The sequence below is a fragment of the Physeter macrocephalus genome, chromosome 4 (assembly GCF_002837175.3).
Source record: "Physeter macrocephalus isolate SW-GA chromosome 4, ASM283717v5, whole genome shotgun sequence".
Classification (NCBI taxonomy): Eukaryota; Metazoa; Chordata; class Mammalia; order Artiodactyla; family Physeteridae; genus Physeter; species Physeter macrocephalus.
In genome coordinates, this window is record NC_041217.1 from 79,172,740 (window position 1) to 79,198,023 (window position 25,284).

Consider the following 25,284-nt stretch of genomic DNA (forward strand, 5'->3'; position numbering starts at 1 on the left):
ATAAATGCTGGAGAGGGTGCGGAGAAAAGGGAACCTCCTACACTGTTGTTGTGAATTTAAATTGGTACAGCCACTATGGAGAACAGCATGGAGGTTCCTTAAAAAACTAAAAACAGAGCTACCATATGATACAGCAATCCCATTCCTGGGCTTATATCCAGAGAAAACCATACTCCAAAAAATACATGCACCCCAATGTTCACTGCAGCACTGTTTACAACATTCAAGATACGGAAGCAACCTAAATGTCCATTGACAGATGAATGGATAAAGAATATGTGGTACATATATACAGTGGAATATTAGCCATAAAAAAGAATGAAATAATGCCATTTGTAGCAACATGGATGGACCTAGAGAATATCATACTAAGTGAAGTAAGTCAGAAAGAGAAAGATAAATATATATCACTCACATGTAAAATCTAATTTTCAAAAAAGAAAAGAAACAAATGAACTTATTTACAAAACAGAAACAGACTTATAGATATAGAAAACAAACTTACGGTTACCAAAGGGGAAACACGGGTGGGAGGGATAAATCAGAAGCTTGGGATGAACACGCACACACTACTGTATATAATATCGATAACCAACAAAGGACCTACTGTATAGCACTGGGAACTCTGCTTAATATTCTTTGATAACCTATATGAGAAAAGATTCTAAAAAAAGAATTAATATATGTATATGCATAACTAAATCACTTTGCTGTACATCTGAAACTAGCATAACATTGTGAATCAACTATACTCTAATAGTAAATAAATAAATAACACCTAAGGAAATAAAAATTATTTTTTACATAAATGATATGGAAGGGGTGTATATCCATTTGCAAGTTGATTTTTTTTCACTCAGCATTATGCTTTTTTCCACAGGTTTCTTCAGGTTAACAAATATTATGAAATGTTTATTTCATTTAAGTAACTATTCAGTATTTCATTATATAGATATACCTAGGGTGACTACATAATTTATTATCCAAGGCAGGCCTCTTTTGAAAATTAAAATAGGGTCAATTAATAATTACACCAATATAACAGGCATAACCTAGGAGTGTCCAAGTCAAATCAGGAGGTTAGGTCACCCTGAGTATACTACTACTTATATGAATTCCTATTGATTGACATTTGGATTGTTTCCAATATTCAGATAGTATAAATAGTGATGCAATGAATAACTTCAAACATGCTTCCTGGTGTACAAGTGCAAGAGTTTCCTCTAATATTATAGTGTAAGTTCTGATCCATAGATATGTATATTTTAACTCTACTACACATTGACATATTTCTTTACAAATTTATATTCCCATTTGTTATGTTTAGGACTTATGCATTTCCCCACATTTTCACTGATAGTTACAGAAGCACTTGAGAGGTGGCATTTCAGTATTGTTTTAATTTGCATTTCCCTGATTAACAGTGAGATTACACAACCTTCCACATGTTCAACAGCCATTTGGATTTCCTCTTCTTGTAAACACCATTTTTGTGTCATTATATTTGAGTTAATTTCAGGTAAATAAAATATGGCTGTTCATTTTTAATCTTATTTTAAAATCTCTTTTTTATGTAAGTTTAGGCAACTTACATTTTCTGGGTATGACTATATCTCACTATTCTTTTCTTGATCAACCCTGTATGGGGTTATCAGTTTTATTAATCTTTTCAAATAATTAATTACATATTGGTTATAGACAGATTTGGTGAGAATTGATAACTTAAAAACATGAGTCTTTCAATCCATGAACATGGGATATCTTTGTATTTATTTGGACCTCAGCAATGTTTTGTTAGCTTTGTGCCCAGTATTTATTTTTGATGCTATTGTAGATGGTATTTTATAATTTTCAAATTGATGTTAGGATCTAGAAGTACAATTGATTTCTACATATTTATCTTCTATGAATTACTTTACTAGTAATGGCCTTCCTAAATTAACTCATTGATTCAAATTATAGGTTTGGCGATTTTTTAAAAATACAAACAACATCAGTTATGAATAAAAGCAGTTTTGATTCTTCCTTTCCAACCTTTATACCTTTTATTTCTTTTTCTTCACTTATTACACTGGAGTACAGTAGTGAATGAAAGTAGTGAGAACAGATATACTTGCTTTGTTTTTGACCTCAGGGGGAAATTTTCAATGTCACAACATTGAGTATGCTATCTGTAGGGTTTTTGTAGATGGCCTTTATCAAATTAAAATTCTCTTCTATTCCTAGTTTGCTGAGAGTTTCTAACATAAACATAAGTTGTGTTTTAGCAAATGCTTTGCATCTATTGAGATAAGTTCTTCCCCCTGCTTTATTCTGTTATTACATTGGTTGATTTTTCTGACTATTAAGACAACCTTGGACTAAACAAAACCCCCTTGTTCATAATATATTAGGCTTCTTATATATTGGTTTTTGATTGACAGCCTGGCAAGTTTGGGCCCTGAAATACTATGTGAGATTCAGTTTTACCCTGAAGAGATTTCAAACATATCTTTGAGACTCCTGCCCCATGCAGTTTCAAAATATAGCAATAATTTTGAGTCTTGCACTTTGATGGAACTTTATCTCCTAAGTTCTCCAAGACAACAGAGATTTCACTCTAATTTTTAAAAGTTTGCAGCCCACATCCCTAGCCTCCTCTGCTGTTCCAGAACTCAGCAAATGTCCTGCTGGAAAAACTGGTCATGTGTTTCAATCTTTTTGAAACTGTGTAGTTTAATTTTTATGATTCAGGCAGGCAAGTTTCAACTGAGGAGAATAAATTATGTTAGAAGGAATCGTTGTCTATCAGACAATGCAGAGTTAATCCTGACCAATATCTACCCTGTAAAATCTGTATCTTTAAGGCAGAGAAATGAAAGGAGGGTTGAAGGACATCAATCCAGGTAGTAGATTAATTTAAATGCTATTGTATCTCCAGCACTTGGTTCTAATAGTCTCCTCCTGAACTCTCAATACCTGCATTCATGGCTGGCCCCAGGGACTCAGAACAGCCCACTATCCCCACTGAAAGGTAATGAAAAGTTGACTGATGCTAAACAGACCTCCTTCAGCAACTACAGCCATCTAAGCACTGTATCCTGCAGTGTGATTAATGATTTTTCTTTCCCTTTACATTTAAGAGCAATGTGTTTTAGAAAGAAGGAAAAGAAATAGAATGAAGAAGAGGGATGAGGAAGAGAAAAGGCAGAGATGTAAAAGTGAAAAAAGGAGAAACTATATGTGAGGAGGAGACAAGAGGGAAGATACAATTTCTCAGTATGAAACAGAATTAGCCAGGATTGTATATTTTCTCCTAATACAAAGGATTCCATCTCTGCCCTACATAAGAATGTCATTACTTAGGTTCATCTAATCTAAATGATACACTCTACTGAAAACAATAAAGAGAAAGGAAAATTTAAAGAGGCTCTGTATCACCCTACAACACTTTTGTTTTTAAGTTATCTATTCCTGACCTCAAAAAGGAAAAAAGCTTCACTAGTACTCTTTATAATTGTACACTAATGGCTTTAATTTAAGAATTTAAATACATTGGGAGGGGCAAGGAATTGACAGGAGTGCTGTTTGGCACATCAATATTCTTTCTCTCTTTCTGCTTCCTCCAGGGTTCCTATTTCATATATATTCCTATTTCATATATATACACATGCATATATTAATGTATATTGCATGATATATAGTATACATAAGATATATTTATAATTATTTATAATTATTTATCTAGCTAGCTATGTTTAAATAGATGTAGATATATCACGAGGGATATGAGACTGTAATATCCATCTCCTCATTTATTGACATAGTTGATTTTCCAGATCTGACTGCCTATGCTAGTGTCTGCTCTCTTCTTCACTTCCCCAAATGTGTCACATGGAACATCTGCAACATGGAAAAAACTTCTGCCAGGGACTTATACATTATGAAGGGTGGTCTTTTTTTTCATCAGCCTCAGCCTAGGTTAAAGATACAAAGGCTATTTCCCTTCTTCATTTCCAGTACCTACTCTGGACTTTCGGGTACTGGATTCTCAACAGTTCCCCATAATGCTGTAGATCTCTCATTAATATGAACCCCACACATTGGGGTATGAAAGCTGAGTCAGGGATGACCATTGGAGAGCATTTTGCAGAGGAACTTGGTGGAAAGGAAGGGGGAAGGTATTTACGGGTACTGTGTGTAATTAAGGTTTGAAGCAGCATGCAGCCAAGAATCAGACTCTTGTGCACATGAAAGAACAAGCAGGTTTGCTTGGCTGGGGCAGAAAGTAATTGTGGGTTAAAGATCAGTCATAAATAAGAAGAATGCTGAGGGTTGTTGATGGACAATTTTAAAGACTCGTATGAAGCATATGTATTTGATTAAAAAGAAAAAGACAACAGAAAACCATGTAAATTTCTGAGAGCATATCAATAGATCAAAGATGAGATTCATGCTTACCAGTCAAAGCACTGGAGTGTAACTTGATCAAAATGTTTGAGAAGGAATAGTCTTTCTACTGTATAAAAGGGCAGACAGAAGGGGTTGGCAGCTGGCAAGAGGGACAATTTGTAATATTCTAGGTGTCATATGATTAGAGAAGACTCAGACTAGAATATAGACTAGAAAGAGTTGGCAAGGATGGCTCTGAAAGGTTTTTCAGAAAGGTAAAGAAATAGGACTTAGAGACACACTAGACATGGGGGTGCTGGAGGAAGTAAGCTGTAGCACTTCAGGTGATGTGCCAGGAGAATAGGATGGTAGAATGCCATTGATAGGGACAGAATGTTGGGAAGGAATGAGAGTCCTGTCTAGGCTGCAGTATGAGTTTCCTTGCCACCTCTTTATTAATGCAGGTTTTATGACACAGGTGTAATAATTAATCCAAATGGCTAGCAGATGTGGTTATCCATCTTTGGGCATACTGGCCTCCAAACAGTCTTCCAATCAGCAAATTCTCAAGCAAGGACAAAGAAAATTAAAGAAAATAAATTCTGTTGATATATTTATGGAGGCCACCTGGATTGAAATTTGATGGCTAAGAACCTGCCTGCATGCCAGGCAACTAAGGAAACGTCAGAGCCCCTGGAGCAATAGGGCTTGGGGAGCCAAAGAGCAGAAATAGAAGGGGGAATGTTCAGCCACATTCCATCTCAAAAAGACTAAAAATGGAGTTTTACTTTTCAGAAAGAAACATTGCTAAAAACCTTTCCCTGTATGCTCTGGAGAACCTACCTCATCTCATGACTAGGGTCCCACCATTTTCTTGAATTGCACTCTCTACTCTAGCTGAACCAATCAATCAGTGAGGGTTTTGTTTACATAAATAGATTACCTCCTCTTTGATTCATGCTCTTAAATTATTACCTCTCAATATAGATAGTTTCTAACTAGTCTCCCTGCCTTCAATCTCTTCCTGCTTGGCATAGCAGTCATTCTAAATTACAGTTTTGATCATATAGTTTGCCTGTTTTAAACTTTTATCACTTCCTCTTTGCCCACTAAATAAAATCTAAATGCCTTTGCCTGCTATTAAAATCTCTGTATAAGTTAGATTCAGTTTATCTCTCTAGTCTCATTACATACTACCAGTATCTCTTCTACATGAGTCTTTTGCTCTAGATAAACTCGTTAGTCTCTACCCTTCAAAATAATTCTTGCCCTTTGCTGCTTACACACTGCTTGAATGATTGGAAACTCCTTTATTTTCCTCCGCACCTGTTCAAAAGCATAATCTCACAATTTAAGGGTCAATGCTTAGCCTACTTCCATTCTGTCATAAAACACATCTTAAACAGTTTAAAAGAATGAAGTTAAAGGAAGTATTCTTTGACAGTAATAGAATTAAACCAGAAACTAATACAAAAAGACAACAGAAAAATCTCCAACCACTTGAAAGTCAAACAACACACTTCTAAAGAACCCATGGGTCAAGAAGGAAGTCTTAAAAGAAATTTTTAAATGTTGAACTTAATGAAATTAAAAATCCATTATATACAAAGTTGTGGGATACAGATAAAGCAATGCTTATAGGAAAACGTACAGCATTAAAAGCTAAACAAGAAAGACCTCAAATTAAACTAAGTTTTCACCTGAAAAAACTAGAAAAAAAGTGTACACTCAAAGCAAGCAGAAGAAAAAAATACTATAGAGCAGAAATCCATAAAATTGTAAACAAAAAACAATTTTAAAAAATCAATGAAACCAAAGTCTGGTTCTTCAAAAAGAACAATAAATTGATAAACCTCTAGCAAAAATGAGAACACAAATTACCCATATCATGAAGTAAAGAGGGATATCACTGAGGTGGGAAGGGGGCAGGGCACAATCTTTAATAACATAGCAATTGAGAATATGGTTAGCACCGATTAGGCCCAAGATAGCAGAAGATTCAACTTCCAGTTGACCCTCATTATATGCTCACTATAATACATTAGCATGCTAAATGACTCACCCACAGGTGCCATGACAGTTCCAATGCTAACCATAAAAGACCAAAAAGTGAGCAGTGGCCCAATCCCTGAAAATCCCTGCCCCTTCCCCCAAATAATTAAAATAATCCTCCCACTTGTTAGCCTATGAAATTACTCAGCCCATAAAAACTAACCACCCCATATTTCAGGGCCACTCTGACCTTCTGAGATGGTCCACACTCTGTCTATGGAGTGTGTATCTCTCTAAATAAACCTGCTTTCCCACTTAGTTCTCAGGGCAGAGACCTCTTACCTATCCATTTGTATCCCTCACAAGCATCCCATATTAATAAATCTGTTTCTTGCCTATCACTTTACTTCTTGCTGAATTCCTTCTACATTAAGTCATAAAGAACCTGAGCTTCAGTAAGTCCTGACACTAGGTGAATGATTTTAAGTAAAAGACAGTGGGTTCAAGTTCCAGCCCATGGGTTCAAGATCTAATCTGAGATCTGATTGGGTTCAAATCCCATCTGAGGTGCAATTGGGTTCGAGTCGCAATCTGAGACGAGGTGTGCGGTTTCATCACCATATACTTCACAGACTTAAAAAAATCCTACAAATTTATGTACATAACTTCAACAGCATAGAGGAAAGAAACCAATTCCTCAAAAACCACTATATTAGTTTTCTGTTGCTGTGTAAAAAATTACAGAAACCTAGCAGCAAAAAACAATATAATTTATCATCTGGCTGGGTCCTCTGCTTGCGGTCTCACAAGGCTGTAATTAAAGTGTTTTGGGTTGGTCTCAGCCTACTGATAGTTATGGTATAAGCCAGAAGAGCCTGAGGGCTCTTAGCTGAGCCTGTACTACTTGTGATGAGTCCTCACAGACATTTCCCTTTTCAGAGTCAATTTTATGGTTGGACCAGCCCTTGAGGTTCTTATGATTGCAAGACACACCTCAGCAACAATCATCAGGGAACTTTGAAAAACAAGGTTTATTACTCACAGATCCTGGAGGGTATATGGCACACTTGGGACAAAACAGCAAGGATGCAAGTAGAAAGGAGAAAGAGAGAGAGAGCACAGACCTAGGGTTCTGCCTTTAATGATCTAAGGTGGGGTGTATAGAGTTTCACAGCCTCATACTTTATTGGTGAATTTAAAACATAAGAGGAGGAATCAAAGTGTAGGAAGGGGAAAGCAAGCAGTGAGTCAATTGGTCAGTTATCTAAGTCAACCAGAGCTTTCTGAAAAGGGGAACTTTATGGGTAGAGTGTCCTGGCTCCTTATCTAGTTGGGTAGCTGGCAATGTGTTCATTTGAGATGGATGTCTTTTAAGTGGCCGCCAGCAATCAAAAGCTTAATCAGGCCCTTAATTACAATCAAAAAAGCTAATTGTCAGGCACATACAGTACACAAAATGTCAAGTGGGCTTCATTCTCATCTGGAGGCTTGAATGAGGAAGAATGTGCTCAAGAATGTGAAGTAAGTCAGAAAGAGAAAAACAAATACCGTATGCTAACACATATATATAGAATCTAAAAAAAATTTTTTTTCAATGGTCATGAAGAACCTAGGGGCAGGACAGGAATAAAGACACAGACTTACTAGAGAATAGACTTGAGGACACAGGGAGGGGGAAGGGTAAGCTGGGACAAAGTGAGGGAGTGGCATGGACATATATACACTACCAAATGTAAAATCGATAGCTAGTGGGAAGCAGCCACATAGCACAGGGAGATCAGCTTGGTGCTTTGTGACCACCTAGAGGGGTGGGATAGGGAGGGTGGGAGGGAGACGCAAGAGGGAGGAGATATGAGGATATATGTATATGTATAGCTGACTCATTTTGTTATAAAGCAGAAACTAACACACCATTGTAAAGCAATTATACTCCAATAAAGATGTTAAAAGAAATAATAAAAAAATAAAAAATAAAAAAATTTTTTAAAAAGCTAATAGGCATTTACAGTACACAAAATGTCAAGTGGGCTTCATTCTCATCTAGTTGCTTGAATAAGGAAGAACGTGCTTCCATGCTCATTCAAGCTGTTGCCACGATTCATTTCCTTGTACGTGAGTGACTGATGGCTCTGGGTTTTTGATGACTGTTGGCTAGAGGCCACCTTTGGGTCTGAGATGCCACAGTTCCTAGAGGCTGCCTGCAGTTCCATGCCACAGTGAGTTCTCCAACATGAACACTTACATAATTCAGCCCATAAGGAGAGTCTCTAGAAAAAGGCTACTAAGATAAAGTAATGTAACAATTTTATCACAAGACTGACAACCTTTGCCATATAAGGTAACTTAATTATGGGAGTGACACCTCATCAAGTTTACCATATTCTAGTGGTTAGATGCAAGACACACGTCCTTCCCATACATAAAGGGAGTGGATTACACAGAGGTGTGAACACCAGGAGGCAAGCAGAATTGGGGGCCACTTTATGGTCTATCTGAAACAATAATTATAAGCTACTAAAACTCACTCAAGATGAAATAACCTAAATAGTCCTGTAACTATTTTAGAAATGGAATTTGTAGTTTAAAGTCTTTTAGTAAAGAAACCTCCAGGCCAAGATGATTTTACTGTGGAACATTATGAAACATGGATATTAAACATTCGTTAAAAAAAAAAAGCTCTCAGCAAACTGGGAACAAAAGAAATTTGCTCAACCTGAGAAAGAACATTTACCAAAAAAAACCCTACAGCTAACTTTATAATTAATGGCGGAAAACAGAATGTTTTCCCCTAAGGTCAGAAAAAACTTAGGGATGCCTGCTCTCACTACTCCTATTCAACACTGTACTAGAAGTCCTAGCCAATACAATAAGGCAAGAAAAATAAATTAAAAGACATAGAGATTGGAAACGAAGAAATAAAAATGCCCTTGTTCATAGATGACATGATTGTCTTTATAGAAAATCCCAAGATTCTATGAAAAACAAAACAACCTCCTAGAATTAATAAGTGAGTTTAGCAAGGTGATATTTCTACATTCTAAAATAAACAAATTGGAAAATTAAATGTTTAAAAAATACCATTTACAATAGCTCCAAAAAACCTGAAATACTTAGGTATAAATCTAAAACAATGTGCAGGATCTGTTTGCTAAAAACTATAAAACACTAATAAGAGAGATTTTAAAAGATCTAATTAAATGGAGAGTTGTATTGTTTTTGGATTGGAAGCTTCACCATAGTAAAGAAGTTAGTTCTCTCCAAATTTATCTATAGGTTTAATACAATTACAATAAAAATCCCAGCAGGATTTTTGTAGATATAGACAAGCAAATCCTAAAATGTATATGGAATAACAAAGACAATTGTTTCAGAATAGCTGAAACAATTTGGAGAAGGAAGAATAAAGTCTGAGAAATTACACCATTTAATTTTAAGACTTAGTATAAAGCTATAGTATAAAAAGTGTCATACTGGCAAAGGGACAGACACATAGATCAGTGGAAGAGGATAGAAGTTCTAGAAGTAGACCCACACAGATATAACCATTTTATTTTAGACAAAAGTACAAAAACAAATCAGTGGGAAAAGGATAGTTTTACAACAAATAGTTTAGAAACAATTGCACATTCATATGCAAAAAATAAACCTCAGCCCATACCTCATATCTTATACAAAAATTAAGACAAGATGAATCGTAGATCTAAATGTAAAACTGTAAGACATTTAGAAGAAAACAGAGGAGATAATCTTCAAGTCCAGGAGTTAGGTAAAGAGTTCTTAGACATGACACCAAGACATGATACATGAAGGAAAAAATTGATAAACTGGAGTCTATCAAAATTTAAAACTTTTGCTCTGCCAAAGATCCTGTTAAAAGAATAAAAAGACAAGCTACAGGCTAGGATAAATATTTACAAATCACATATCTGAAAAAAGGACTTGTATTCAGAATATATAAAGGATTCTCAACACTCAACAATGAGAAAACAAACTTGAACATATCCTTCTAAAAAGAGCATATATGGATGACAATAATTACATACATAAGAAGATGTTCAACATCATCAGCCATCAGGGAAATGCAAATTAAAATCATGATGAAATACCACTATCCCTCTATTAGAATGGCTAAAACTTAAAAAATAAACCGATAATACTATGTCAGTACTAGTGAAGAATGTAGGGCAACTGGAACTCTCATACATTTTTGGCAGGAATGCAGTATGGTACAACCATTCTGGAAACAATTTGGCAGTTTCCATAAAGTTAAACAAATGACCCAGCAATCCCACTCCCGGGTATTTACCTTAGAAAAATGAAGACTTATGTTCACACAAAAACCTATGCAGGATTGTTTATATCAGTTCTATTCATAATAACCAAATAAAACCATCCAAATGTCCTTCAACAGGTGGGTGGATAAACAAACTTTAGTACATCAGTAGAGAGGAATGCTAGTCAAAAATAAAAAGGAATGAACTATTAATACAAGCAACAACTTGGTTGAATCTACAAGGCATTATGCTGAGTGGAAAAAGTCAGTTTCAAAAGGTTATACACTGTATGTATGGTTCCATTTCATGACATTCTCTAAAAGACAAAACTATAGTTAGTTCACTGAGGACAGATCAATGGTTGCCAGGGCATAGGAGTGGGGTGAGTTTAATACTCTTTAGGAGTAACATAAGGGAGCATTTTTGGAGATAATAGAGCTGTTCTGTGTCCTGATGCTGGTGATTACATGAATCTATACATGCATCAATATTAAGATTCAAAGAACTACTGCCCATAAAAGTCAATTTGACTACATTATAATTTAAAATATAAAATTAAAAACAAAAACAATTCTGTGTTTAGAGTGTGATGACAACTCTTTACCTTGGCAATCAAGGAGAAGTTAACTTAAAAATTTGATATTTGAGCAAAAGGCCTGAACGATTAAAAGTTTTCAGAAGGAAAGTCTAACCATCAGCTTCAGTTAAGAAGTGATGTATATAGTAGCTTTCCAATAAATGCTCCAGGATGATAAAAAATGAATGGACTAATGAATTCTAATAAGTGTCTTTTAGAAACCATGTCTTTGTGTAACATTAATAGTTACAGATGTCATACATATTAGCAGTGCCATGAGGGAACAGAATGTATCTTTCTTATAGGTTCCTACTTCTTTCTCTATATATTCAGATGACTCTGGCAAGGAATATAGAAGAACTTTAGAACATAATCCTGGGAAACAAATGATAAACAGAAAAGAAAGGAAAAAAGGGGAAAAAAGCCTCTATATCATACCAAACAACAGGATAAAACCTGAAAAAGCTGGATGTTTATAAACGTCTTGCAAGTATACAACAAGTACATGACAAATATTTGCCACTCTGTAGATACAGCCCAGTGCGTGATGGCTGGGAAGAGACCATGTATTTACAATCTTTGGACAAAAAAGAGCTTAAAGGACATTGATTTAACTGTATTTCACACTCAGCTAAATAAATGTGAGTTCAACCATCACCCATGTTCCAAATCAATATTCCATTGCCCTTTCCCAAGAGTTTAGAACCTTTATACTACTTCTCCTCATTTACCTAAATATGGTCTTTATTCATTCACCTATATAAGCCCAATCTTGTGTTCAATAAACTAATTTGCCCCAACAGGCTGCAAGTACTCAATTCAGCTTAAGAACTTAGCTTCTACAGAACATAAATGGTACAACTCCTTGGAAAACCATGCCTCTCTAGTAGATAAGTCCTTGCTTTTCACGAGTAAGAACAGATTTATTACTTTACCCCTCTCTTCCTCCCTTTTCAATGTTCTTTTCTAGTTAAGAGAGTTCATTTCAGGATTTGCCTGGTGATTTGAGGAATATAACTACCTCTGCATTTTAAGAGAAAAACAACGACAAAACCTTCCTTCTTCCTCAGAATATAGTAAAAGAGCCTAAGAGAAAAGGGGGTGGGAAGGAGTGTGGACAAATAATTGTGCCTGCATTTGACTACAAATGTAAACTGTGGAGTAACAGGGACACTCACAGCAGTGTTCACACGGGACTCTCCTCCATTTATTAATTTCACGTGTAATTATTAAACAACTGCTGTATACAACTATTCTCAACGTTAGACTAAATAGGCTGATGCTAATCAACAAGTAAAATGGGATTCCAATTCTTTTTCTCGGGGGGGGGGATTTCAAATTCTTGACTAATATTATACAAAAAATCCCACTCTCCTATCCATCTCTGCTTACAAAAATACATTCTCACTATATTTGAGGAAAGTGAGAGAGACTCTCCTATGGGCTCCCAAGCCCACTGATGCTACTTGGGTGACAGAATCAGTAACTCACAAAGCCAGAGTTCAGGGATCTTATAAGTACATTCTTTTCCTTTTAGGAATGAAAAATCTGAGGTTGAACGTGGGAACTTGGTCAGGGTCACACAGCCTGTGAGTAGTAGAACTATATGAAATCCAGGTCTCTTAAGTGACATCCATTGCTTTTTTACTCTGATCCACCTTATAGCATATTTCAAGGAGACAGAAAAAAATATCTCTCTGCAAAGAATTTAGCTGTCTGAGCCTGAGGTCAAATTTGAGTTGATTTCTCTCATCCTGAACTTCACCTTGCTTAAAGACTTTGGTGGTCTTTTTTCCATTGACTTTATTTTTTTAAGTTTTCAATTATCCTGTAAGTCTCCAAGGCTTGGCCTGGCCTGACTTACATGGATCATGGTGCCCTGGTATGCCCCTACTCAGCAATCCCTGCCCTCTGAAACATGTCTTCCTGCCAATCCCAATGCAAACCACCTTTTCTAATTTGTCTTACCTCTGGGCATCTGCTATTATTTACCACTCAATTATCTGGCTATTTGTCTACTTCAAAATGCATTTTAGAACTAGTGTGTCTGACACTGATCTGTGAGTGGAATAGCCTGGACTCTATAGGCCTAGGACTACATTATTTGACTGGACTTTAGCCCCCACCCCCCAAAAAAGATAATCTACAATCTCCTGAATATTCATTCAGAGTGGAGTTGAAAGGCAAATCTGAGGTTTCTAAGGGGAACAGGGAAGCCTACAAAAATTGCAAGTTTGGTATATACCAAAACAAGGCAGCCTAACAGACTTTGCAAACTCCAAGACACCTACAAAGATGTTCCCTAAATATATTTGAAGAAAGACAAATATGATGGTTATGGTGATGCTCAGGAATAAAAACAAACTGGCAAAGCAGCTGAGTGACATCTTTATCTTGGTATTTATTGAAAAGTTTTCAGCAAAATTCCCAGTCCAAATTATTTTCTGAAATGGTCATTCCAGTAGTACTGGATCAGAGTAGGCCCCTCCATGACAATGATCCTTACTGAGACCCCATCCCCATCCCTAGACCATGTAACAATGGACAAAAAGTGGGCACATAGGCCTGTTATTGGGATTAAGAAATAGAATACAAAGCTGGAAAGGGAAAAATAATGAAGAAATCCCAAACACAGTATAGTAATAAAGGATATTTGTAACTCTGAAGTCCAAAATTGATGAATTTTATTTATAGTACCTCCCTAGAATTCACTGGACCAATTCAAATGTCTATTTACCATATTATAGTACTTTACAGTTTGAAAAGAGCTCTCATATACCTCATTTGATTCTCATTTGACATGTACTTGTTTAACAAGGACTGTGATTATCAACTTGCTAAGCTGCTTTTCATTAAGCACTGCATAGGCCAATCTGCTTTTATGACCATCTTGATTATAACCCGCATATTAGGATAAAGCATCACTGAGAATTAAAAAAAAAATTGAACCCAACTGGAAGATTCCACTTCAATTCAAAAGGTAGCACAAGATCATTGGATGAAAAAAAATTAATGCTGTTATGTTAAACTAATCAGCGAAATTGGTGTCAAAGTACTGTTAGAAGATCGGGTAGAAAGAGAATTGCCACCTTGGAGGGTTCAAAGAAGAGCAGCTCTTTTGGAAAATGAATCAGTCATAGTTTGTTTCCATTATTCCCTACTTGAAGGGTGTAAATTGATTTGCTACTTCTTCTTGGTCCTCCTGTCACATTTGGGCTCTGCTCTAATCAGTTATCACTTGGCCATCCACTTGCAACCTCTCCAAAATTTAACATCTCTTATTCATTATCTCTTTTCACATTTATTCATGATTATGAGTTTAAGCTTAAGAGAATTCCATTACTGTCATTATACTGTGACCTGAAGAGTAAGATACCTGCACCACCCCTATGTTCATTGCAGCACAATTTACAATACCCAGGTCATGGAAGCAACCTAAATGTCCATCGACAGATGAATGGATAAAGAAGATGTGGTACATGTATACAATAGAATATTACTCAGCCATAAAAAAGAATGAAATAATGCCATATGCAGCAACATGGATGAATCTAGAGATTATCATACTAAGTGAAGTCAGAGAGAAAAGACAAATATATGATATCACTTATATGTGGAATCTAAAAAAATGATACAAATAAACTTATTTACAAAACAGAAATAGACTCATAGACAGAAAACAAACTTATAGTTACCAAAGGGAAAAGGGGGGAAGTGGGAGATAAATTAGGAGTTTGTGATTAACAGATACACACTATTATATATAAAATAGATAAACAACACGGGCCCACTGTATAGCAGAGGGAACTATGTTTAATATCTTGTAATAACCTATAATGGAAAAGAATCTGAAAAAATATATATCTGAATCACTGTGCTATACACCTGAAGCTAACACAACATTATAAATCAACTATATACTGCAATAAACAAAAAGGAAACATATATCAAAATGGGGAAATTTTTTTACCTTCTACAAGGTAAAACTGATAACAAAATACTTTGATACAAAGGAATTTTTTTACAACAACTCCTAAAATTCATGTGGATGTATGAAAGATGGAGTTTCTAATTGTCCTCTTAATTTCTATAAACATTTTAATGAAACTGCAGGAAAACATAAAACAAAAAATTGTTGATAAACTGTCCAAATACAAACTATACATTGCTCATCTATCTGCATATTTGGCAGACAGTGCAAATGTAAATTTTGGCAAATTCCATTCAGCCTTTAACTTTTTCTGAAGAAAAGGAAAAGATCTTATGCTGTTGAAAAGGGATATGATTTGCTTACAAGTGATATTGAGACTTTCACAATGAAAGTTTTTGGTCACTTTGAAGTTTCCATAAAGTGTGTAGAAGCACATAATGAGATTTTTGACTTTCTGGAAGGTGGAGATAGCCTGATTAGACATGAGCCTACAAGATGGCTGTCATTATTGCCAGCCATGGAAATGATGTTAACATGTTAGCCTGAAGTAAAATCATATTTCAAGGTGTGGATATGAACAATATCCTTATCTAATTTAGAAATATATTGAGGATGGAAATGGAGAAAATAATTAAAGTAAAAATTCATATGCTTTTTCAAAATTGTTTGTGAAGAGGCCCTAAAGAGCCTAGAAAAGTTTGAACTAACTGTACCTCAGTTGTTTGTGTTATATAGGTAGTGACAAAAGTTCATACCTTTGGATATAAAACTGCTTTAGAACAATAACAACAAAAAAATAGAGTTACCATAATAGGACAATCATGTTAAATATAACTTTTTCAATTTCTTTGCTAAAACTGTACTTATTTTGAATTCAACTTCAATTTCATAAGTTCAAAAACTTCTGTGCTTAAAAACAATCTTCTCTGAAAAAGAGAGCTTTCACTTATGATGACATTCAATGTGCTTCAGAGTTTTTAAAAACAATGGATCTTTTAGAGGCAAATAGTACATTAGTTTCCTATTGCTGCATAACATATTACTGCAAACTTAGTGGCTTCAAGCAACACTCACTCATTGTCTCACAGTTTTGTAGATCAGACATCCAAACACAGTGTTACTGGGTCCTCCGCTGAGAGTCTCACAAGTCTGAAATCAAGGTATCAGCCAGTTCATGATCCTTATCCAAGTGCACAGGTCTCTACTTTCTTTATGTTTATTGTCTGGGGATACTCTTGGCTCCTATGAGTACCTGCTGTCACATGCCAATCTGGCACTCTCTACAATACAGCAATTTACTTCTTCATGTCCAGCAGAAGAGTGTCGCTCTCACTTTGAATCTCGGCCTACAGGAAGGCTCCAGTCCCTCTAAAGTGTTCCCTGATTAAGTCAGGCCCACCAAGGATAATTTCCCTTCTGATTAACTCAAAGTTAAATTATTTTCACAAGTTAAATTTGCAAACTCCTTTCACCTTTGTCATATAACTATAGGAGTAAACTACATAATATTCAAGGTGAGAGGTTTATAAATGGCACGTACATAAGGGGACAGAAATCATGGGAATCACAAATACACTATATGATGGATTTACAGATGTAAAGGACTTAATTGACAAACATTTGTTCTACCAAAACAAGAATATAGTTATAGAGTGGATGCATATTTTTGGAGAGCTAGAAACTAATTCCTAAAAAATCTAAAAATTTTCTGTTGTTAATAAGGAAAATTCTAAGTGTACCATCCAACAAGTATTCTTGAGAGGATATAACAGATTGATATCATCACATTGGACTGACACAAAGAATCAAATGTAATGTGGGTTTGATAAGAGCACAGCTGTAAGTCAAAGTAAATTTTACATCTGACTCTATTAAATTTTACCACCATATAAAAGAAAAGACTGTCCAAAAGGCTGAAGGCAGTTCAAAGAAATATTATTAGAAAAGAAAGCAGAAAGAGTAAATAGCATAGTAAACTATGATATTAAAAAAAAATAAAGCAATTATTGACTCTAGGGAAAATAAAAAGTGGCACAAGAATGGAAATAAAATCATTGTCCTGTTTTTAGCTTACTTGTGAATAATATTTCAACAGTCCCAACAAACAATGAGCTATTTTAAGAGAACTGGAGAGGGCAAATGCATTCATGTCAGGGAAGAAGATATAATAGAGGTTAAGTTTCATTTTCCACTGTGAAAAGTCAGTAGAGGACTACTAACTAAAATTGAAAAACCAACAAATGGCAGTATAAGGATGGTAATTAGAAATCTGGAGTCAAATATAAGAAACAGGTGAAAGAGTTGCAAGTGTGATTGCCACTCAATGTAGTATACTGGGAGATAGGGGGACAAGGAACCTCTTTTCTCCTTTAAGCCTTGTAGTGCTATTTGATTTTTTTAAAGGCTGCATATTGATAAAAAACAAAAACTAAAGAAAACACTGAAGTATTTTTTTTAGAGACACTGACAGAGGCAGAAATAGGACTTTTTGTAAAGAACAGGTACTACTAGAACGGTATGCATTAGCTCTCTCAATTCTCAGTTCATTCTATGAGATATGATATTTCCTACTCAAGAAATCAAAATTTCAAGAGAATAAGTACAGTGGCCAAAGTCACACAATTATTAAGTGGAAGTCAGGTTTCAAACCCAGACTTTAAAGTCATGACTCTTAGAAAGATGAATACAATATTCATACGGAAAGCTGGTATTTTAGATGTAACATGAAACAATGACAGAATTAGAACATGTGGAAACATGAAGGAAGAATATTCCAAGCATAGTGAATAGCTTTAGAAAACCACAGTTGAAAGGTGAAGAAGGATTATAGGCAAAGGACTCATTTGACTAAAAGAGTGGGAGATGAAATTCAAGGCCAGGTACAGAATTTCTTAACAATGTTTATCACTGTTTTAGGCTACATTCATTCTTTCTGTTTTATTTATTTTTATTGAAATGTACTTGACATATAATATTATGCTACTTTTATGTGTACTACATAGTGATTTTATTCACATATATTCTGAAATGATCACCATGGTAAGTCTAGCAACCAACTGTCCTGAAAGTTATTACAATATTTTTGACCATATTCCTTATCTTGTATATTACTTCCACGTGACTTATTTATTTTATACCTCTTAACCCCATTTGCCTACTTCACCCACCCACCCTCCCTCCCCTCTGGCAACCACTCATTTATTGTCTGTATCTATGTCTGTTTTCTTTTGTTTTATTTGTTTCCTTTGTTTTTTAGATTCCACAGATAAGTGAGATCATATGGTATGTGTTTTTCTCTGTCTGACTTATTTCACTTAATACCCTCTAGATCAATCCAAGTTGTAGCAAATGGCAAGATTTAATTTTTTATGGCTGAGTAATATTCTATTGTTTGTGCGTGTATATGGCAATACACTCTTTGACATCTATCTATCTATCTATCTAAATATTTATATAAACAGACAGATAAATTGATGTCAAAGGGTGTATTGCCTATGTTTTCTTCCAGGAGTTACATTTAAGTTTTTAATACATTGAGTTTATTTTTGTATATGGCATGAGAAAGTATCTAGTTTTATTCTTTTGTACATAGCTGTCCAGTTTTCCCAACACCATTTACTGAAGAGACTGTCTTTTCCCCATTGTATAATCTTGCTTCTTTTGTCCTCAGATTAATTGATCATAGAGGTATGAGTTTATTTCTGGGGTCTCTATTCTGTTCCATTGATTTATGTGTCTGTTTTTGTGCAAATACAATATTGTTTTCATCATTGTAGCTTTGTAGTATAGTTTGAAATCAGGGAGCATGATACCTCCAGCTTTGTTCTTTATCGAGACTGTTTTGGCTACCCAGGGTCTTTTGTGTCTCTGTACAAATTTTAGAATATTTTTTCTAGTTCTGTGAAAAATGCCAGTGGTATTTTGATAGGGATTGCATTGAATCTGTAGACTTTCATTGGTAGTATGATCCTTTTGACAATATTAATTCTTCCATCCAATGGGCAGGATATATTTTTCCATTTGTTTGTGTCATCTTCAACTTCTTTCATCAATGTCTAATAGTTTTCTGGGTTCAAGGCTTTACCTCCTTGCTTAGATTTATTCCTAAGTGTTTTACTCTTTTTGCTGCAACTGTAAATGAGATTATTTTCTTAATTTTTCTTTCTGAGAGATCATTATTATTGTATAGAAACACAAGAGATTTCTGTACATTAATTTTCTATCTTGCAATTTACTGAATTCATTTATTAGTTCTAATCTTTTTTTTTTTAGTGGTGTCTTTAGGACTTTCTACATATAGTATCATGTCATTTGCAAACAACGACAGTTTTGCTTCTTCCTTTCCAATTTGGATTCCTTTTGTGATAGTGGGCATCCGTCTCTTTTTCCTGACCTTACAGGAAATGCTTTCAGCTGTTTAACATTGAGTATAGTGTTGGTTGTAGGTTTGTCATAAATGGCCTTTATTATGTTGAGGTACATTCCCTCTATACCCACTTTCTTGAGAGTTTTTATCATAAATGAATATTGGATTTTGTCAACAGCTTTTTCTACGTCTATTGAGCTAATCATATGATTTTCATTTTTCATTTTGTTAATGTCGTTGTATCATGTTGATTGAGTTGCAGATATTGAACCATCTTTGTATCCCTGGGATAAATCCCAGTTGAGACACGTGTTTGAGCCTTTTAATGTATTGCTGAATTCAGATTGATAATCTTTTGTTGAGGACTTCTGAATCAATATTCATCAGTGATATTGGCCTCTAATTTTCTTTTTTGTGGTGTCTTTGTCTGGTTCTGGTATAAAACCATAGAATGAGTTTGGAAGTGTTCCTTCCTTTTCACTTTTCTGGAGTAGTTTGAGACAGATACGTATTAACTCTTCTTTAAATGTTTGGTAGAATTCATCTGTGAAGCCATTGGGTCTGGACATTTGTTTGTTTGGGGGTTTTTAAATTACTGATTCAATTTCATTACTAGTGACTAGTCTATTCAAATTTCCTGTTTTTTTCTTGGTTTAGTCTTGGAAGATTCTATGTTTCTAGGAATTTATCCATTTCTTCTATGTTGTTCAATTTGTTGGTGTATACATGTTCATAGTAATCTCTTATGATTCTCTGTATTTCTGTGGTGCCAGCTGTAACTTCTCTTTCATTTCTGATTTATTTGGGCCCTCTCTCTTTTTCTCTTGATGAGTCTAGCTAAAGGTTTATCAGTTTTGTTTAACTTTTCAAAGAACCAGCTTAGAATCATTGATCTTTTCTAGTGTGTGTGTTTTTTTTTTTTGTCTCTGTCTCATTTACTGCCACTCTGATCTTTATTATTTCCTTCCTTCTACCAACTTTGAGCATTTTTTGTTCTTCTTTGTCTAGTTCTTTTCGGCATAAGGTTAGATTGTTTATTTGAGATTTTTGTTGTTTCTTGAGGTGTGCTGTGTCACTATAAACTTCCCTCTTAGAACTGATTTTGTTGCATCCCATATTTTTGTGTCGTGTTTCTACTTCATGGGTCTCAAGATATTTTATTTCCTCTTTGATTTCTTCAGTGACCAATTGGTTGTTTAGTAGCATATTGTTAAGCCTCCACGTTTGTGTGTTTTTGCAGTTTTTTTCTCTGTAGTTGATTTCTAGTCTTATACCACTGTGGTTGGAAAAGATGCTTGACATGATTTCAATCTTCTTAAATTTACTGAAACTTGTTATGTGGCCTAACATGTGATCTATCCTGGAGAATGTTCCATGTGCACTTGAAAAGAATATGTAGTCTGCTGCTTTTGAATGGTATGTTCTATATATATTTATTAAGTTCATCTGATCTAATGTATCCTTTAATGCAAATTGTTCCTTATAGATTTTCTGTCTGGATGATCTGTCCATTGATGCAAGTGGGGTATCAAAATCCCCTAATATTATTGTGTTACTGTCAATTTCTCCCTTTATTCTTGTTAATATTTGCTTTATGTATTTAGGTGCTCCTATGTTGGGTACATATATATTTACAATTGTTATATATTCTTGTTGGATTAATCCCTTTATCATTATGCAATGCCCTTGTCTCTGTCAACATTTGTTTTTAAAGACTATTTTGTCTAATATAAGTATTGTTATCCCAGCTTTCTTTTCATTTCCATTTGCATAGAATAACTTTTCTCATCTCCTCACATTAAGTCTGTGTGTGTTTTTAGATCTGAAGTGGGTCTCTTTTAGGCAGCATATAGCTGGGTCTTTTTTAATTTTCCATTCAGCCACTCTATGTCTTTTGATTGGAGCATTTAGTGCATTTACATTTAAAGTAATTATTGATAGATATGTACTTATTGCCATTTTGTTGACTGATTTCTAGTTGTTTTTGTAGTTTTTTTTTGTTCCTTTCTTTTTCTTTTGATCTCATCTCTTGTGCTTTGGTGACTACATTTGGTGTTATATTTGGATTGTTTGTCTTGTGTATCTATTACAGGTTTTTGGTTTGTGGTTACTATGAGGTTAATATATAACTATAAATTTATATATAACTATATATAAATAGTTACTTTAAGTTCATGATCTCTTCAGTTTGAATGCATTCTAACTACCCTGAATGCCCCCCCACCCACATTTAATGTTTTTTATGTCATATATTACATCTTTTGTTCTGTGTGTCCCTTAATACTTATGTGAATATAGATGATTTTACTACTTTCGTCTTTTAACCTTCCTACTAGCTTTATAAATGGTTGAGCTATTACCTTTACTATATGTTTGCCTTTACCACTGAGATTTTACCTTTCATAATTTTCATATTTCTAGTTGTGGCCTTTTATTTTCCACTTAGATAAGTCCCTTTAACCTTTTTTTAAAAGCTGGTTTGGTGGTGCTGAATTCTTATAGCTTTGCTTGTCTGTAAAACTGTTTATCTCTCTTTAAAATCTGAATGATAGGGCTTCCCTGGTGGTGCAGTGGTTGAGAATCCGCCTGCCAATGCAGGGAACACGGGTTCATGCCCCGGTCCGGGAAGATCCCACATGCCACGGAGCGGCTGGGCCCATGAGCCATGGCCACTGAGCCTGTGCGTCCGGAGACTGTGCTCCGCAACGGAAGAGGCCACAACAGTGAGAGGCCCATGTACCACAAAAAAAAAAAAAAAAATTCTGAATGATAACCTTGGTGGGTAGAGTATTTTTGCTTGTAGGTTTTTTCCTTTCATCATTTTAAATATATTGTGCCACTTCCTTCTGGTCTGCCGAGTTTCTGTTGAAAAGTCACTCTATGCTCTTATGGAAGTTCCTGTCTATGTAACTGGTGTTTTCTTGCTGCATTTAAGATTCTCTATGTATCTTTAATTTGCTATTTTAATTATAGTGTATCTTGGTGTGGACCTCTTTGGGTTCATCTTGTTTGGGATTCTCTGTGATTCCTGGACCTGGATACCTGTTTTCTTTCCCAGGTTAGGGAAGTTTTCAGCTATTATTTCTTAAATAAATTCTGTGCCCCTTTCTCTCTCTTCTTCTTCTTCTTCTTCTGGGACCCCTATGATACAAGTGTTCTTACACTTGATGTTGTCCTATCATAGGTCTCTTAAACTATCCTAATTTCTTTAAATTCTATCTATCTATCTATCTATCTATCTATCTATCTATCTATCTATCTATCTATCTATCTATCAATCTATCTATTTATTCTGTTCTGTTTGAGTGATTTTCACTACTTTGTCTTCCAGTCTGCTGCTCTATTCCTCTATATTAGCTAACCTACTCTTGATTCCTCCTGGTATATTTTTTATTTCAGTTATTTTATTCTTCAGCACTGTTTGGGTCTTCTCTATATTTTCTAACTCTCGAAATTCTCACTGTGTTCATCCATTCTTCTCTTGAGTTCAATGAGCCTCTCTGGGATCACTACCTTGAACTCTTCATTAGCTAGAATGTTTATTTCCACTTTGCTTAGTTCTTTTTCTGAGAGTTTGTCTTGTTTCTTCGAATTTTTCAAACATATTCCTCTGTCTTCTCATTTTACCTAATTTACTGTGTTTATTTCTATGTATTAGGTAGGTCAGTTACATTTCTTGACCTTTGAAAAGTGGCCTTATGTAGGAGCATCCTATAGAGTTCAGCAGCTCACTCCCCTCTGATTACCAGAGTGATATGATCCAGAGATGCCCCCTATGTGGGCTGCTTAGCCCGTCTGTCGTGGTGGGGCTGAGTACTATGAGTATAGGCAGGTATAGCCCCTGGCCTTTGGCTACAAGTCCTGCCTCGTGTGGTGGCTGTGGGCCCGGTGGAAGGCAGGGCAAGTTTCCTGCATGTTTGGCTGTGCAGTCTGGGGGAAAGCTGCTGTCAGTTCACTGTCCATAGGGCCAGGACCCTGAGTGTCTGGGATTACAGCCTAGGGGGCATAGGGCTGGTGCTGACCTGCTACTGGGCAGGTAAGCCCCCAGAGCAGATGAGCTAGGGGGAAGATTCCAAAATGGTGCTGGTCAGTGCTGGTGTCATTATGGTAGAACAAGCTCCCCAATATGAGTGCTCCCTGTGTCTCCATCCCCAGGGGGAGTCCTAATTGCCTCCTGCCTCCTTAGGAGGCTCTCAAAGATCAGCAAATGGGTCTGACCCAGGCTCCTTTTAAACTACTGCCTCTGTGCCAAGACTCAGAGCATCAGAGATTTTGTGCACACCCTTTAAGAGCAGAGTTATCTATTTCCTGTAGCCCTGTGGCTCTCTGGAATGTAAGTCCAGCTGGTTTTTCAAAGCCAGATGTCTTCCTGGTGCAGGTCCCCTGGCCAGGGAAGACCAATGTGGGGCTCAGACCCCTCACTCCTTGATTGTGTAATTGTGATATTCTTCCTATTTGTGGTTCACCAACCTGCAGGTGTGGGTCCTGACTATGCTGCATCTCTACCCCTTCTACCTGTTTCATTTGGTTCCTTCTTTATATTTTTAATTGTGAAAACTCTTTCCTGCTAGTCTTCAGGTTGTTCTCATAAATAGTTGCTCTGTAAGTATTTGTAATTTTGGTGTGCCCGTGGGAGGAGATGAGTTCAGGGTCTTCCTACTCTGTTATCTTGGCCATACTCCCCATTTTTTCTGTTTTAAATTTCTGCATTTCCCAGTCTTTTAAAAATTCCTCATATTGACACAAAGCTGGTCACATACAGTACTAACTATACTTATCTGGAGGGAAATGGAAACAAGAGCATTCACATTTAACATAGGCATATACATATACATAAATATATACAGTTAAAAAAAGTTCACATTTCTTATCTCATTAGATTATCACAATAAACCTCAACTCTGAGGCCAGTTATTATTATTATTACATTTATTCCATAGAAGACAAACTACTACTAAGAGGTTAATATAGCTGCAAAGGTTGTATACAGTTGGTAAGAGGTTCAGCCAGGATTTGAACTTGGGTCTTTTGATCCCCATTCACAGTGTTCTACCAATTATCATACACTATCTTCTCCTCTAAACACCTATAAATACTTTTATATTCTTGCTCAATACCACCAAGTAAACTAAAAAAGAGGAACAATACCTTGTTGTTGAGCAAGGTAAGGTAGTTTGGACACTGACTTAGGCGTTCTATTCCTAAGCCTGTTCTTCTCTGATCAGTCTCAAACCAGGCCAATGACACAGATACAAAACAACTATTCAACTTAGTGTTTTAAAAATTCAGCAAAATTCAGACCAAGCAACTGAAAAATTATATTTTGCAGTTGTCAAATATCTACTCAAGACTGAACATCTGGATAAACATTCAATCATCCAGATATTTCTAAATGGCTAGACACTTTACAACATGACTACCAAATATATAAGTGATTGAATGCTTTATAAACATACAGATGTTTTAAACTTCAAATGTAGTCTCTAAGTAATTATGGATGAGTTATCTCCTTCCTTTTTTCCACCTGTAATAGTCAACCACTCTCACAAGATGCTTAAATATGGTGAGGTCCATTGAGAAAGTTCACAGCCTCAGATGTAAAAAATATTAATTTTCCAGCTGGATATTCATATGGTCAAAATAATGTATTACTCACCATCATGGGATGGGTTATGAAGAATCCTAACATTTCATTTGTAAGTAATTAACACTGGCCCACCCACTGGAACATGGGGGCTGATTTTGTTTTCCAAATTTTTCCTGTTCAAGTAGT

At 35.5% G+C, this 25,284-nt stretch overlaps 1 long non-coding RNA gene across 3 annotated transcripts in view; it reads right to left on the reverse strand.

Moving 5' to 3' along the window:
• Window positions 1-25,284, reverse strand: part of LOC114486007 (uncharacterized) — a 98,898-nt gene that overhangs the window by 50,846 nt on the left and 22,768 nt on the right. The window contains exon 1 of one of the 3 annotated variants that reach the window (XR_003679249.2): window positions 16,220-16,296. The exons of the other annotated variants lie outside the window; for them this stretch is intronic. This is a non-coding gene — a long non-coding RNA (uncharacterized lncRNA). Of the gene's footprint in view, window positions 1-16,219; window positions 16,297-25,284 lie in introns of those variants that run through there. 3 annotated transcript variants of the gene reach the window in all.